Source organism: Pteronotus mesoamericanus, unplaced genomic scaffold, assembly GCF_021234165.1.
Source record: "Pteronotus mesoamericanus isolate MK-2021 breed Mesoamerican mustached bat unplaced genomic scaffold, CSHL_Meso_final scaffold_174, whole genome shotgun sequence".
NCBI lineage: Eukaryota > Metazoa > Chordata > Mammalia > Chiroptera > Mormoopidae > Pteronotus > Pteronotus mesoamericanus.
In genome coordinates, this window is record NW_026555309.1 from 21,722,820 (window position 1) to 21,739,085 (window position 16,266).

Sequence of the window (16,266 nt, forward strand, 5' to 3'; positions counted from 1 at the left end):
GGCCCAGGAAGTAGTATAATTTTTCACATCAGTGGCTCCATAACTAATAAGCCAGAAGCTTCTTTTTATTTTATTTTAGTTCTAAATAATTTTTTATTTTTCAATTACAGTGCACATACAATATTAGTTTCAGGTGTACAACATAGTAATTAGACATCTGTATGTCTTACGAATTGATCACTTTAATAAATCTAGTACCCATTGACACCATATATAGTTATTACATTATTATTGACTATATTCCATCTGCTATATTTTACATCCCCTTGACTGTTTTGTATCAATTTGTACTTCTTAATCCCTTCACTTTTTTCACCCAATCCCCCTCCCATGTGGCAACCATTAATTTGTTCACTCTATCTGTGAGTTGGTTTCTGCTTGCTTTCTTTAGTTTGGTTTTTAGGTTCCACATATAAGTGAAATCACTTGTCTTTTTCTGCCCTGGGTAAATGGCTGTGAATGAGATTTTGTGTTGGCCCTTTAAGAGGGCACGTGCGTCTCTAGTAGACTGCCATATCTCCCTGGGAGAGAGAATCCCCGCTGATTTTCACAGACATATGTGGATGCCTCTTCCTGGCTCTGGTGCTCTGGGCTGGGGAGCAGCAGAGATTGAGACCCCATGCTTCTTGGGGGGAAACTTTGCAGCTGAGATATCCCTCCAGAATTTCAGCCATCACCCGTGAGAGTGGGACCAGCCATATTCACATCTCCACCCTTCCTACCAGTTTTGATGTGGCTTCCAATGTGAGTCCTTGGTTATAAAACTTCTGGTCAGCTAGTCTTCAATTGGTTATTCATGCTGATTGCTCTGTATTTTAGTTGTAGTTCCAGTTTGGTCCTGGAAGGAGGTGAATGTAACATCTGCCTCCTCTGCTGCCATCTTGGAACCTCCTCTTATTTCTTTATTTTAATGAAAACACTTGTAGTACATAATCATTAAGAATAATGTGGACATTTGATACAAACATTTTAACAAAGTAACAAAGAATTCTCTTTCAATTTTTTAAAAGTTAGCAGCAGGTGTTGATTTTATCAACTATCTTTTTGCTATCAGTATTAGCCAAAGTAGGCTTACTGCTGTAACAAGTCCTCAAAATCCTTAGTAGCTTAAAAAGCTATCAAGTGACAGTGAGGTGCAAGTGTCCTTGAAGTAGCTTTTCAAATGATGATTTTAAGGAAGCCATCATTTCCATCTTGTGATCTGCTATCCGTTAGGACTTCAGATTCCTCTGCAGAATTCTCTGGACCCAGCCAGCAGGTGGAAGGAGAGACAGTAATTTTACGGATCAGAGAAGGAAGGGGCACACATAATTTCCAGCTACATTCCATTTGCCTGAATTCAAACACAGATCCATACCTAACTGCAAGGGAGTCTAGAAAATGTAGTCTAGGTGTGTCCCTTGGAAGGAGAAGAAATGGGCTTAGTGAGCAATTGGCCGGCAATGTTTCCAAATACAAATGTGATGTAGTAAATAAATTTTCTAATCTAATGCCATTCTTTAATTCTTTGAATAACTCAAAATGATCAGGGAATATCATTTAATATATTGCTTGATTTGATTTGTTATTTAGAATAAAAATTTGCATCTATATCCACCTATATTCTAAGTGATTTCTCAATCATAGGCATAGTATTTGTAATCAGTAAGCTTGAATTTTAAAAGTACTCATTTTTAATAGCACATTTCAAAAATATCATCTAATTCAAAAGAAAACTAACGTTTTTCTTTTTCATGGGGCCATAATCTTTGTTGCAAAAAGAATCTGCTATTTCAGAGGCAGTGGTTGACATTAATTTTTATAAGAATTTCATAGCATTTTTTAACTAAGAAATTTGACCTAAATTACATATTTGCATGTATAATAACAAGGCTGGCATCAGCATTGTGCAGCTAATATCAACAGCAGTAAAAATGTGACAAAACAGCATTTCAGTTTGGAAGTTGGCCACAAACCCTCAAGAGAGTTTTATGGAATGCCATCTTTCAAAAAAGCTCAGTACATCGATTAGGATCCATTACTGCTATGCTATTCATGTTTCCAAAGAAACCTTCCCTAGGCTTTCCTCGAAAAACTAGACCAAAAACACCTTGTAATTGCCACCCACCATCAAAATCACAGTTTTAATGCTTCCTTACTCTCATCGTCTCAGAAATGTACCACTGGTGGGTGTTTCTAGTTACCACTGCTGGAAAGTTTTAACACTGCCAGGGCAGGCACTGCTACTCTCAGGAAATGAAGGATATAATTTTTAATAACCACAAGAAGCCCTGCTGTTCCTTTTCTGCATGGAAGGCATAATCGTTAATACCTCGCTGCCCATAGCACAAATCAAAGACTTAAAATTACAGATGCTGAAGGTTTTAACAGAAGCTTCTGTGATTTGTCATATGCAAAAGAATCATATTTCATTAACTCACAATGGCAGTGTGTCAACAAAGGGAAAAGAGAGGAAAAGATTAAAAGGCTAATCCAAAATTATCCAAAGACATTGGGACCCAGAACTCAACAGTAGCGCAAAGTTTGTTATGGCCATTTCTGGAAGAGCAGAAACAGAATGAGAAGAAAAGAAGCATGAGAAAATAAAAAGAAGGAAGGACTGGAAGTGGTAAATACTAATTAGAAATGAAAATAAATGAGCCCCGACTGGTGTGGCTCAGTGGGTAGGGCGTAGTCCCGCAAGCCAAGCTGAAAGGCTGCCCATTCTATTCCCCGTCAGGGCACGTGCCTGGGTTGCAGGGCCAGGTCCACAGTTGGGGGTCTGCGAGAGCCAACAGATCAATGCTTCTCTCCCTCTCTTTTTCCCTCCCCCACCCCACTAAAAATAAATAAATAAAATCTTAAAAAAAAAAAAGAAATGAAAATAAATGAGAAAATGACTGCTAAAATGAACAAATTTTAGCAGCCACATCTGTGGTTTTTATTTTCCATCTTTAGAAGGAAAAAGGGGAAATCAGAAAAAACTTCTAAAGATAGGTTTTCAAGTTTTCCACCACAAAAGGAGGGGATGAGAAAGGGTGAGCTTACTTATGTTTTAATAGAAACATCTTAGAGAAAGTTTTTCAAATAAATCAGTTTCCAAACACATGCCATCATTCACCTTCATTTACATTAAACACACTTTATTTTCTACTGGGTTTTAACATCCCTAAGAGCAAAGACTCTACTAAGCCTTGTGTTTAATGCCTGTTCATAAATATACAACTATATTTCAAATACATTGAGAAGAGAGGCACAAAATCAATAGAGATTAATAAAAAGATTTTCCTAAGCTCAGAAGAAAATATATTAATATCTTCTCCTTCTTATTTCCCAGACTGCTAACTAAAATGAAACTTTCTACTTTGTGGGTTTCTTTCCTTCTGGCTTCTAATTAGTTTCACTATCAAGGAAGATATAAATTTGACTATGTAGTCTCCAGACTTTACCTGGAAAAATTCACCAGCGAAGCATGAGTCCCTAGTGGTTTTAGTCCTCTGAATGGCCAGTCCAGTGGCCTCCTGAAAACTTCAATTAAAATAACCCTCCAGAGCCTGTAAACAAAGCTGGCCTCCGGCAGAAGCCTGCCTGGCCCTTTCAGCCTCTTCACTGTGCGACTTCAAATGAGGAAGAATGGCACACTGTGTTTCCAGAGTTGACCTGGCCGGCAGGCTGTGCGCAAATAAAAAGTACAGTAAAACAAAACAGGAGGACTGTGTTTCCTCAACTGATAGGCCTCACTGCCCCTTTGTCGCTAGTCCTCAGTCTCCACCAGGGCTTTCCAGGCCTGCCCCAAAGACACGGAGAGATCCAAACCTTTTCTTTATGAAAGCGAAGACCAGGAAAGGGACGGACGATCCATCCAACACCAGGTGAAGGCTGCTTGGGCCGCTCGGAGGGAGTGCGCAGTCAGGCTATTCGGGATCCCCTAAAGAGACCACAAACAGTATAAACACCTGTTCTCTCCACTCAAAAAATGTGCAGAGTGATGGAGGAGACTGAACCCACATATGCAAGAGGCAAGCACATCTAAAGCATTCGCAGTTAAAAGGAATGAAATCTAAATGCATTGGCATGGCATTGTTAAACACAAAAGAGCAAGGTGTAAAACTACACTTATAGAATAATACCACGTATGTGAACAAGCCCCATCCCACAGAAGAAGCATGCTTATATTTTCTATAATCACATATGTATGTATATAAATGCAAAGGAGAAGGCGGTGAAAATGTGGTAACATGGGTCAACTCTGTGGTGGGAGTCAGCATCGTACGTGATGACCAAAGCAGACTTTTGTCTGATATGTAGTGCCTAAGTTTTTATAAGAAGGATCTGTTAATATATTACATGGTGCAATTAAGAACTCATTTAAAAAAAAAATCTGCGAAGCACATATCTAGCTAGTGGTGACTCAATGGGTCCTGCCACACGTGCCTGCAAGGGCCTGAGCTGAATGCAGTTGTTGCTTCACTGGTATGAGCCACGCCAAAGCAGGCAGGGTCGGCCCACACCACTGGGATCCGGAAAGACCACCAGTTCATCCAATTCAGACTCCCTTTGTTCCTCCGTCCTGTGCTTCTCGGTCCCCAGAACCATTTTCTATTTTGTTGGCAGTCACTACATGTGTTTTGAGAGCCTCTGTGACTCTTTCTCTTTCCATCCCCACAAATAAAGCCTATCCCTGCTAAGTTGATCCCAGCACTGAGAGATGGGACAGGGGAGGCAGAGGAGCAGCCCCCAGGGTGTAAGATACGGAAGGAAGGGAGGCTTCTGGTAGGCCAAGATCATCCAAGAACACCCAGCAGGGCAAATTCTTTCCATTCACCAAGCCCACCACCTCCCCCAACACACACACACAGACCATCACCACCTTAAGTGCCCCCAGCAGAGGGTAATTCATCAATGTAATTTGCTTCCATATTCATCAACTTCAGGTGGAGAAGCTGGTGAAAAGTGAATGCAAGAGTCTGAGGTCTAAAGGTCAGGAAGAGTCTAAGGTATTTGTGGCTTTCTGCAGAAGGCAGACCCCTGTTCTTGAGAGAGTCCCCCAGTGCATTCACCCACACCCCTTAGAGCGAGGCAGCTGGCCCAGGTCGTGACTCCAGACGGAGGGTTAGGGGCCCATGGATCTGAGAAGGGAGTTGGTTGTTCCCAGTGGGCTCTGTCCTAGTAGCCACGGCTAGGTGTTCTCGGGGACCACCCCGTTTTGATCAAGAGCTTCTAACTGGCTAAGTTGTTCCAAACTTCAGCTGAACTGTGGAGTGAATGCATTTCTTGTCTGTATCTGCCTCCTGCCTAAACCGCTGAGAGATTAGGTCTTAATTTTACAAATTGACCTAGACCTTTCCCTCCAGACCAGGTAGGTCGACTTTTTCTCTTGACATATTTGCCAAGAGCAATAATAGCATCCTTAACCACCTGATACTTCAGCCAAAGTTCATTATTTTTAACAAAGAAGACAAAATATTCCAATAGGAATACTATATACATCAGCTGAAGGTAAGGTGCTCCCGTAGCCAGGGAGACCTCCAGAGCCCCCAAGAGCAGTTCCTCTCTCACCACTGGGCCTGCCATTCACCTCTGCAATGCAGCCAGGGAGAAGATGTACGGCACATTGTGGCAGGGTAACATACACACTGTAGACACAGAGCTCAGTGACTCCTGGTGGTTATTTTGTTTGTATATTTTGGGTCAGTGTTATGGTTTCTACAGAACTAGAGGCTGGTGTCCAAATTGAATTGCGTTCATCCTACAAGCTGAGGCATGTGCTACAGTCCCTCCTTGTCATTTTCCAGGGGTTAGGGGGTGAGGTGATAGAGTCAGCTATTGTCTGTACTTCAGGCTGCAGGCAAGTTCCTCATGGGACGCAACTTGACATACACCAAGGAGCTAATATGCTATTTCTCATGCAAAGAACAAGGGTCCATGGGAACAATATAACAATATAGCATATATATGTTATATACCAGGTTGTGCTTTGTTCTCAGCCCTGTGTTGTAACCTCAGTTGATTGGGTAAAAGTAAAAATTGGAAAAACTCACATATTTCAACAAGTGGTGCTGGAATAACTGGACATTCACATGCAAAAAATTAATCTAGACACAGACATTACACCCTTCACAAAACTAACTCAGAATCGATCATAGACCTGAATGTAAAACACAAAACTATACAATTCTAGAACATAACGTAGGAGAAAACCTCGATGACTTTGGGTTTGGTGATGTCTTTTTCGATACACCAAAGGCATGACCCAGGAAAGAAATAATTGATAAGCTGAACTTCATTAAAATTAAAAACTTCTGCTCTGTGAAAGACAACGTCAAAAGAATGAGAAGACAAGCCACAGTCTTGGGGAAAATATTTCCAAAAGATATATCTGGTAAAGGATTGTTACCCAAAATATACAAAGAGCTCTTAAAACCCAATCATAAGAAAACAAACAACCTGTTTAAAACAGGAGCTAAAGTGCCTAACAGACACCTCACCAAAGAAGATACACAGATGGCAAATCAGCCATCGGATTCTACTACGAGCAAAGGTGTCAAGGGACATGAATGACTGAATGTGTCCTGGTTCCCCGCCCACCCCAGGCAGCCAGGTAAGTTGCAAAGAGGAAAGCATTTGAGACCCAAACTGGTTCCTAATTTTCAAACTTTGAAGATTTCAAGGTTTTAGAGAAACAGAATCCCCAAAAGGGCACCTTTAGGTGGGAAAAAGTTCTAAGTGGCTAAGCCAGGGGACGAGGCAGGAAGAGGGCCAGAAATAGCCATTTCACCCCAGCTTACCCTTGGATCATGGAAAGAATCTAGAAATATCTAAGACGTCTTTATTGCTCTTCTCACTTTTGAAACTTCAAGAGTTTTAGGAGCTCTGTGACAAAAATGGGGACAAAGACCAAATATATATTTCTTAGAAATCACAACATCACGTAGGTATACAATAATCCTATTTAATTTATATTCAAATGCTGTCATGTGTGTATGTTTACTGGCCAGCATCATATATAGAAAACTATGGACAATACTTTAAAGGAGTGAGATTGCAATGAGTTTTAGTGACGGGAAAACTTTTCACTTTATGCTTTATGCATTTCTATATTGTTTAATTTCAAAATGAGCACATGCTATTTCCCACCCACCTCCAAAATTGTGGGGGTAGGGAGCTTCTCAAAGTGGTAAGAAAGAACAGCCTGTTTTGCAAACTTCTATTACTTGCTTAATTTGACATTTCAAGTAAATAAAAGCATATTTTAGTTCAAGATACACATCACTATGAAGACAAGCAGCTTTATGAATCTCATTATCTTCAATATTATTCTAGAATTTTCAAAATTATTCCCCACCAGATAAATATTTCCTTTTTTCTCAGTTTTGTAAAAGACACAGTATACTTGTTCCTACATGTGTAAGAATGTCCTATAAGACTTGTGCAGTTTCATTCCACATATAATATTAATTCATTCTATATATAATATTAATATGTAAAACATAAATGATTCTATCTCCCACTGTAACTGGGTTTGGAACTTAACTTTGATGAGTGATCTGTGTCTCTGGATAGAGATCTTAGAAATATTTGACATGTTTTAGTCCTATACTGATTTCTCAGTTAAATATTTCAAGATGGCTTTGGTCAGCCAAGCCTGACTGCTGGAATGCAGACATGAGCGAATCACTAAGAAAAACAATTAAAACCCTTGCTTTGGACATGCAGCTTGGAAGCCAGCATATCTGTAGAACATATTAAAAATGACTCATAACCACATGAGTTAAATATACTGAGGAATTAAATGTTTAGTTCTGGGTGTACTGAGGTCTAGGGTTACTATAATTCCAACAGAAAGTTGGAATTGAATTAGATATACTGGACTTGACTCCTAACTTCAAGGCCAAGAGTTTGCTAATGGTGCACCCCGTGGGGCTCAGACAGGAGGGGAACCTCCCTGTCTCTTCTGCTGTCTGTTTTCCAAGGCTCTCTCTGGTAGAAGGGGGAAAATACTTTTGCAGCAGCCCATGGTGCAACTTGGATTCTTGCTTCTGATGCAAAGTCCAAGAATTAAAGAACAAAAGCAATCTGGCCATAAATTATAAAGGGAGGGAAATCTGCAGTTCCTCAGCGTCAGAGGGAATCCTTGGGGAGCACCCAGGAAACTCCTATGTGAACCTGGGCCCCCGCCACGAGTGGACACATCTGGGGGTGGGTACTCACTGGCACACTGTCGTCTTCTTTCCACACATTCCTGGCGGGGGTCACCCCAAAGCTCCAGGCCCTGGCGTCAAACCCTGTTCTCTCGAAAGGAGCTGATACACATGCTCACCCCAAACTGTAAATGCTAATAAGGGTGTAATCATTTCAGATAAATGGATAAACAAACTATGCAGTTTTGCTTAGTGATGAAAAGAAGCAAACTACTGATACTTGAAATAATAAATGGATCTCAAAAACATGATGCCCAGCAAAGGAAACCAGACATAAATGAGTACACAAAGAATATATACTCTACAGGTGAGCGAGAGATGAGGCTAGACCTGCTGAAGGGTCAAAAAGTTGTAGATGCATATCTAGCGTCTCTCTGTAGGATGTATGGGTCTGACCTGGGCTCATCCAAAATTCTCAGGAAAAAGAAAGAGTAATTTTTAATATCCTGTTACACATATCTGTGTCCTCAACCAGGAGCTCTTGGTTATTGAGTTGGCATTCACTCCTTCTTCCTTTTGCACTCAGAACCCCCGTTCACTAAAGTAGCAATTCCATTCTACATGGAGTTTCTTCTGGATTTGCTTAAGTCTGTTGTGGTCATCTCCTTTCCCTGGTTAAGGATTATTTTAGGTTTGGGTCTGTGACACTCTTCTGGCTAAAGAGATATGTAAGGGCAGGGAGCTTCTGGAAAAGATTCTCTTCCTCTTAAAAAATATATATATATTACGACAAGAGATAGTCCTCTTCCTGCCTTGGCTGGTGTGGCTCAGTTGGTTGGGTGCCATCCTGCAGACCACACGGTCGCTTCCCAGTCAGGGCACGTGCCTGGGTTGTGGGTTCAGTCTCCGGTCAGGGGCGTGTGCGAGAGACAACTGATGGATGTTTCTCTCTCGCATCAATGTTTCTCTCCTTCCAATTCTCCCTCCCTTCCCCTCTCTATGGAATCAATAAAAGAAAAAAATTTTCTTTCAAAGAGATGGGCCTCTTCTTTTCTAGACATTATTGTATCCAGCAGGGACTCCTGGACTGGCTGTCCCTCCCAGTGGGGACGATGACACGGGGACAAAGCCAAAACTGTAAGAGCAGCAGAGCATAAAGATAGAAAAACTTTGAATCCTCAATGGCTTGTTTGGGTCACTGCCCCCCTCTGAACTACATTTAAGAAAACAGTTTTCTTATTGTTTAAGCCACATTGAGTTGACCTTTCTGTCCCTCACTACTGAAAGCTGATATAATAGTCAACAGCTTGGGGGTGATACATAGCCCCCCAACACAGAGTGTTTGTCACATAAAAGACATTCAGTAAATGTTTATTGAAATATTATAAGAATGTATGCCTCAGACCCTCTGATGACCTCAAGCAGATTTGCATCATTCCATCTAAGTAAGCCTGAATTTGAACTTGTTTATACTGCAAAATGAGTAGCAAAGTAAAAAGACATGGTAGGATTTACGGGGAGTGAGTACAACTGGGAATCGCTGATGACTGAGACTCTGCAGGGAATGCGACAGTAACCATCTGCCTGGGGAAATGTTATTGATGCCTATGGGGACTTCAGCCTTCAGAATGGAATCCTTGAAAATTCTGCTGTCAACATGGAGGAATGATGGCACGGCAGGGCAATGAGTGGTAAGCTGAAAGCTCTTCCCCATCTGAGGTCTGCTGATGACAAATGAAACGGTTAATGAGCCTCTAGAATAAAAGGTTTAAACTTTAAGCCTTGTCCGACCTGCAGCCTGTGGGCCACATGCAGCCCAGGATGGCTATGAACGCGACCCCACACAACTCTTCTTCCAGTGTGGCCCAGAGATGTCAAAAGGTTGGACACCCCTGGTTTAAAGCTTTTGTTTATGACCTGAGTTCCTGTTGTACTCTTTTATACTTAAAGAAATGCCACTTCATATGGATTTTTTTCTTTTTGCATATTACCAAAGCCAATGTGATTTTTGCAATGGGGGAAATGGTAATTCTAGGAAGCCTTTGTTCAAACAATGACTCAGAGTCATGAGTTCATGGGACCTTAGTCAACACTGTACTATTCCACCCAATCATATCTGACTCAAAAAAAAGAGTTTATTTTTTTTAAGTAGTATTAAGTTTATAGCAGCAATGAATGGAAAGTACAGAGATTCCCCACATACCTCCTGGCTTGCACATGCGTAGCCTACCCATTATCACCATCACTTACCAGAGTGGTACATTTTTTACAATTGATGAACCTATATTGACACGTTATCATCACCCAAAGTCTATACATTAAGGTCCACTCTTGGTGTTGTATGTTCTATGAGTTGACAAATGTATAATGACATGTGTCCATCGTTATGATATCATACAGAATAGTTTCACCACCCTAAAAATCCTCTGTGTTTTGCATATTCATCCCTCCCCCACCACTTCTGGCATTCACTTTTCTGTCTCAACAACATTGCCTTTTCTAGAATGTTATATAGTTGAAATCACACTATAGTACATAGCCTTTTCAGTTTGGCTTTTTTAAAAAGATTTTATTTATTTATTTATTTATTTATTTTGAGAGAGAGGAGGGAAGGGAAAGAGAAAGAGAGGGAGAGAAACATCAATGTGTGGTTGCCTTTCACACGCCCCCTCCTGAGGACCTGGCCTGCAACCCAGGAACGTGTCCTGACTGGGAATCAAACTGGCGACCCTTTTGTTTGCAGGCTGGTGCTCAATCCACTGAGCCATACCAGCCAGGGCTCAGATTGGCTTCTTTCAGCTAATAATATGCATTTAGCTTTCCTCCATGTCTTTTTATTTCTTTTTAGTGCCCCTTAACATTCTATTGTCTAGATACCACAGTTTATTTCTAAATCTACCTACTGAAGGATATCTCGGTTTCTTCCAAGTTTTGGCAATTATAAAAGTTGCTATAAATAACCATGTGCAGGTGTTTGTATGGATGTAAGTTTTCAACTCATTTCAACTCATGCAAATACCAAGGAGCATAATTGCTAGACCATATGGTAAAAGTATGTTTAGTTTTGTAAGAAACCACCAAACTATATTCCAAAGTGGCTGCACCATTTGTATTTCCACCATTAACAAATGAGAATTCCTGTTGCTCCACATCTTCATCATCACTTGGTATTGTTGGTGTTCTGGATTTTGGCCATTCTAATAGGTATGCTGTGGCATCTCATGGTTGTTTTACTATGCATTTCCTAGTGACATATGATATAAAGCATCTCTACATATTTTTTTTTTTAGATTTTTGGTGTTTTTTAACCTTTGTTAGCATATCTCTATTTATTTGTTTTAATTGAGTATAATTGGCATACATTATATTAGTTGCAGGTACACAACATAATGATTTGATATTTGTATATATTTTGAAATGATCACAATAAGTGTAGTCAACATTCATCACCACACCTAGTTACAATTTTTTTCTTGTAATGAAAACTTAAGATTTAGTCTCTTAGCAACTTTCAAATATACAATACACTTTTATATGACTATATGTCATCTGAACATCATTGGCAAGATATCTGTTTAGTTTCTTTGGCTTCTTTTTAAATTGTGTTGCTTTCCTATTGTTAAGCCAAATTTTTAACTTCATGTTGGTGACAGATTTCTAAAGAGATTGACCTTCTTTCCAACCTGACTCTATCTATTTGTTCTAGGTGCTCTGAAACTCACATGAAAGCAAGGCTAGAGTTTCAGTTCAATATAATACACATTATTTAACATTTATTATGTGCTCAATATATTGGTTTAAGTATTGCGGAAGATCTAAAGAAATGTCTGATACAATCCCTGCGATGTTAGCAATCTTTGGGGAAATCAGAAATATGGCAATGAAAAAAAATTGACAATACCAAAGGACAAAGGAAGTAAAAAGTTAATTGCTGAGGACTTCTGGCCAAGATGGAGGTGCAGGTAGATACACTTAGCCTCTTTGCACAACAAAAAGGACAACAATAAATTTAAAAACAAAAAAAACCCCCAGAACTGCCAGAAAATTGAACTGTATGGAAGTCTGAGAACCAAGGAGTTAAAGAAGAAACATTCATTTAGGCTGGTGGGAGGGGCAGAGACGGGCAGCTGGGGCAGGAGAGCAGGTGAGGCAAGGCAGAGGCTGGAGGACTGGACAGATGAGAAGGCAGCTGGCGATCCCACATTCATGTGGTGATAAACTGGAACAGCTGGGAAGCTAGACAGACCTCACAACCCCAGGGTTCCAGCATGGGAAAAGAAGGCCTCAAACCTCTGACCATAAGAATCTGTGGGGGTTGCAACGGCAGCGGGAGAAACTCCCAGCCTCACAGGAGAGTCCATTGGAGAGACCCGCAGGGTCCTAGAACGTAGGCAAACCCACCCACCTGGGAATTAGCACCAGAAGGGCCCAACTGCTTGTGGTAATGGGGGATGTCACTGAAAGCCAGCAAGAGCCTACCAAGCGGCATTGTTAGCTCTCAATCCCCGCCCCCACAGACAGCGCCACAGTGCAGCAAAGCAGGTTGCCCCACCCTTGTGAATACCTAAGGCTCTGCCCCTTACAATGTAACAGGTGTGCCAACACAAAGAAATATGGCCCAAATGAAAGAATAGATCAAAACTCCAAAAATAGAACTAAGCAACAGAGAGAGAGCCAACCTATTGGATGCACAGTTCAAAACACTGGTAATTAGGATGCTCACAGAAATGGTTGAGTATGGTCACAAAATTTAGGAAAAAGTGAAGGCAAAATGAAATTAAGAAAAATATACAGGGAACCAACAGTGAAGGGAAGGAAATGGACTCAAATCAATGATTTGGAGCAGAAGGAAGAAACAAACATTCAACCAGAACAGAATGAAGAAACAAGAATTCAAAAAAATTAGGAGAGGCTTAGGAACCTCTGGGAAACTTTAAACATTCCAACATCTGAATTATAGGGGTGCCAAAAGGAGAAGAAGAAGAGCAAGAAATTGAAAACTTATTTCAAAAAATAATGAAGGAGGACTTCCCCAATCTGGCAAAGGAAATAGACTTCCAGGAGATCCAGGAAGCTCAGAGTGTCCCAAAGAAGCTGGACCCAAGGAAGCCCACATCAAGCACCTCATAATTACATTACCCAAGATTAAAGATAAGGAAGGAATCTTAAAAACAGCAAGAGAAAAGGAAAGAGTTACCTACAAAGGAGTTCCCATAAGACTGTCAGCTGATTTCTCAAAAGAAACCTTATAGGCAAAAAGGGGCTGGAAAGTCATGAAAGGCAAGGACCTACATCCAAGATGACTGTATCCAGCAAAATTATCACCTAGAATGGAAGGGTAGATTAAAAAGCTTCCCAGATAAGGTAAAGTTAAAGGAGTTCATCATCACCAAGCCCTTATTATACGAAATGATAAAAGGACTTACCTCAGAAAAAGAAGATCAAAACTATGAACAGTAAAATGATATCAAACTCACACCTATCAACAACTGAATCTTAAAAACAACAACAACGACAAGAACAAAACTAAGCAAATAGAACAGGAACAGGCTCACAGAAATGGAGATCACATGGAGGGTTATCAGTGGGGATGGGGAGGGGGAGAATGGGGGGGAAAGATACAGGGAATAAGAAGCATAAACAGTAGGTACAAAATAGACAGGGGGAGATTAAGAATAGTATAGGAAATGGAGACACCAAAGAACTTATATGTATGATCAGGGACATGAACTAAAAGGGGGTGGAATGCTGGGGGCGGGGGTGGTGCAGGGTAGAGGAGAATAAAGGGGAGAAAAAAATGGAACAACTGTAATAGCATAATCAATAAAATATACTTTATAAAATAAACAAATAAATAAAAGGTTAATTGCCAAATGTATGGTATCCCTTCTAAGTACTTCCCATGAAATTAGTTTTAATCTAATTTTAAAAATTTTATATACATACATCTTAAAATTATTTGAGAGGTGATGACTGATTAGGCAGGTATTTTATTATAACTATTAATCTATAAATTTATAAACTGCATATACATTTCATCTTGTGCACTGAAATACAACAGGCACAATTCAGCACTATAGAAGAAGGAATGGAATTTTCATCTTATTTTGTACCTCTTTCAAATGGATAAGTTAACGGAGACCTCTGTCACTGGAGAAAAATTATCACAAGAATTCCTACTTTCTTCTTTGATGTAGAAATAAACACCACATCAATGCAATAAATACAGTGTAGAAACAATCAGTGAGTTAAAGTGTAATAATGATTAATATAAGAGAGGTATGGTAGCAACCATTAATCGCAATTTGAAAACAAAAGCTTAATACTTGAGTTTTTGCCAGTGGACCAATCCTTCAGGAACCTGAAAACTATAACGAGTCTGGGAAAGAATATAAGCATTATGAGAGAGCCTAAGTTTGTCTGAGAAATTATCAAGATATAAAATGCCAATGGAAAAAGGACTGACCAGAAAATCCAGCTTGTTAGTGACATTTCCCAGACTTAGACAAGGCCCCTCAGTATGTGAGGCTCCACAAGTGATCACCCCAGGAAGGAAAAAAGAAGCACATTCCACTGACATTAATATCCCTGGGAAAGAAGAAGTAAACAGTAAGACGAGAGACTGATTCAGCAGAGAAATTTGTGTAGGATTTTCAACTTCTCATAAAGCACTTGTGAAAATGGATCTTCTCAGGAAACCTCCATTGTAACCACATGAGGGCCACTTTCCTAAAATGGAACTAGGTTCTCTGGTTAGCCTTCGTGTACTAGAGAAACTACTGGTACAAAAAGAGGGTGGCATTATGGGTTAATATCTATGAAAGGACCTTGGTGATACAACCTTTGAACTCTGGGTTTACTTCCCCTGGTGCTTTATGCCAAGCTTATCTCCTGGAGGTCTCTGATTTCCAAAAGACTCCAGAACCGCAATAACTATTGGTAGGTTAGCTAAACAAGCTGAGGACTTTCCAGGAATGGAGAAATGTTAAAATTATCACTATGAGGATTTTCATTTTTATTTTATTTTGCAGCAAACACTCTGAGTTGTCTACCCAATAATCAGCCACCTATGCCTGCCATCCATCCTTGCTAATAAAACTCATATATTATTCACTGTTCTCCGAGTAGTCATGTGCTTCAGGGGAGGCACAGCATCTTTCTATCCCCACGTGGCTAACATCTCTTGCCAAGTGATTTGTTTTAGGTGACAGGCATGTGTGACAATCCTGGACAATCAGACTGGAGGGAAGTAAGCAGGGAGAACTCTGGAAAGAATTTTCTCAGTCTTGAAAGGGGACACATGACAAGGTCATTTCACATTTTTGCCTCTGGAAGAATGATGATCTATATTTCATTCATTCATTTAATAAATATTTATTGCGTAGCATGTGTCCTGAAATCCAAAGTCTACCTGTTTTTGAACTGAAAATATAAGTAATATTCAGCCCTGGCTGGTGTGGCGCAGTTGGTTGCAGCACTATCGCATACACTGAAAGGTTGCTGGTTCAATTTCTTGTCACAGCACATACCTAGGTTTCAGGTTTGATCCTTGGTCAGGTAGCCTACAGGATGGAACCAATCAATATTTCTCTCTCACATTGATACTTCTCTCTCTCTCTCTCTCTCTCTTTCTCTCTCCCTTCCTCTCTCTCTAAAAGCAATGAGAAAATGTCCTGGGTGATAAAATATATATATTTTTTCAAAGCTTCAAAGGCACATTCTAATAATGTCTTATATTGGGCTGGCCAAAAATTTCATGTGATTTTTTTCCATAAAATAAAACATATATTTTTCATTTTCACCAATAACTTTATTGATTTGGATATTTTGAGTATGTCAGCTACCTTGCACATATATAATGTTGATCTCAATTGATGTCTCCATTTGATCACTATCAACCTCAACTGGTCTACCTGACCACAGAGCATTGTCCAATGAAAAATCTCCAGCACAAATATTCACAAACCACTTGGCATGTTCAATCAGTCACAGCATCTTCTCCATACATTGCATAAATCTTTTTTTGTTTCAGTTGCGTTTTTACCTATCTTGAAATAATAAAGCACCATATGCTGAAAATGTTGTGTATTTTTCCATCTTCAATATTAAAATGGCTACTCAAAAATTTACCAATTTTGATTTTTTT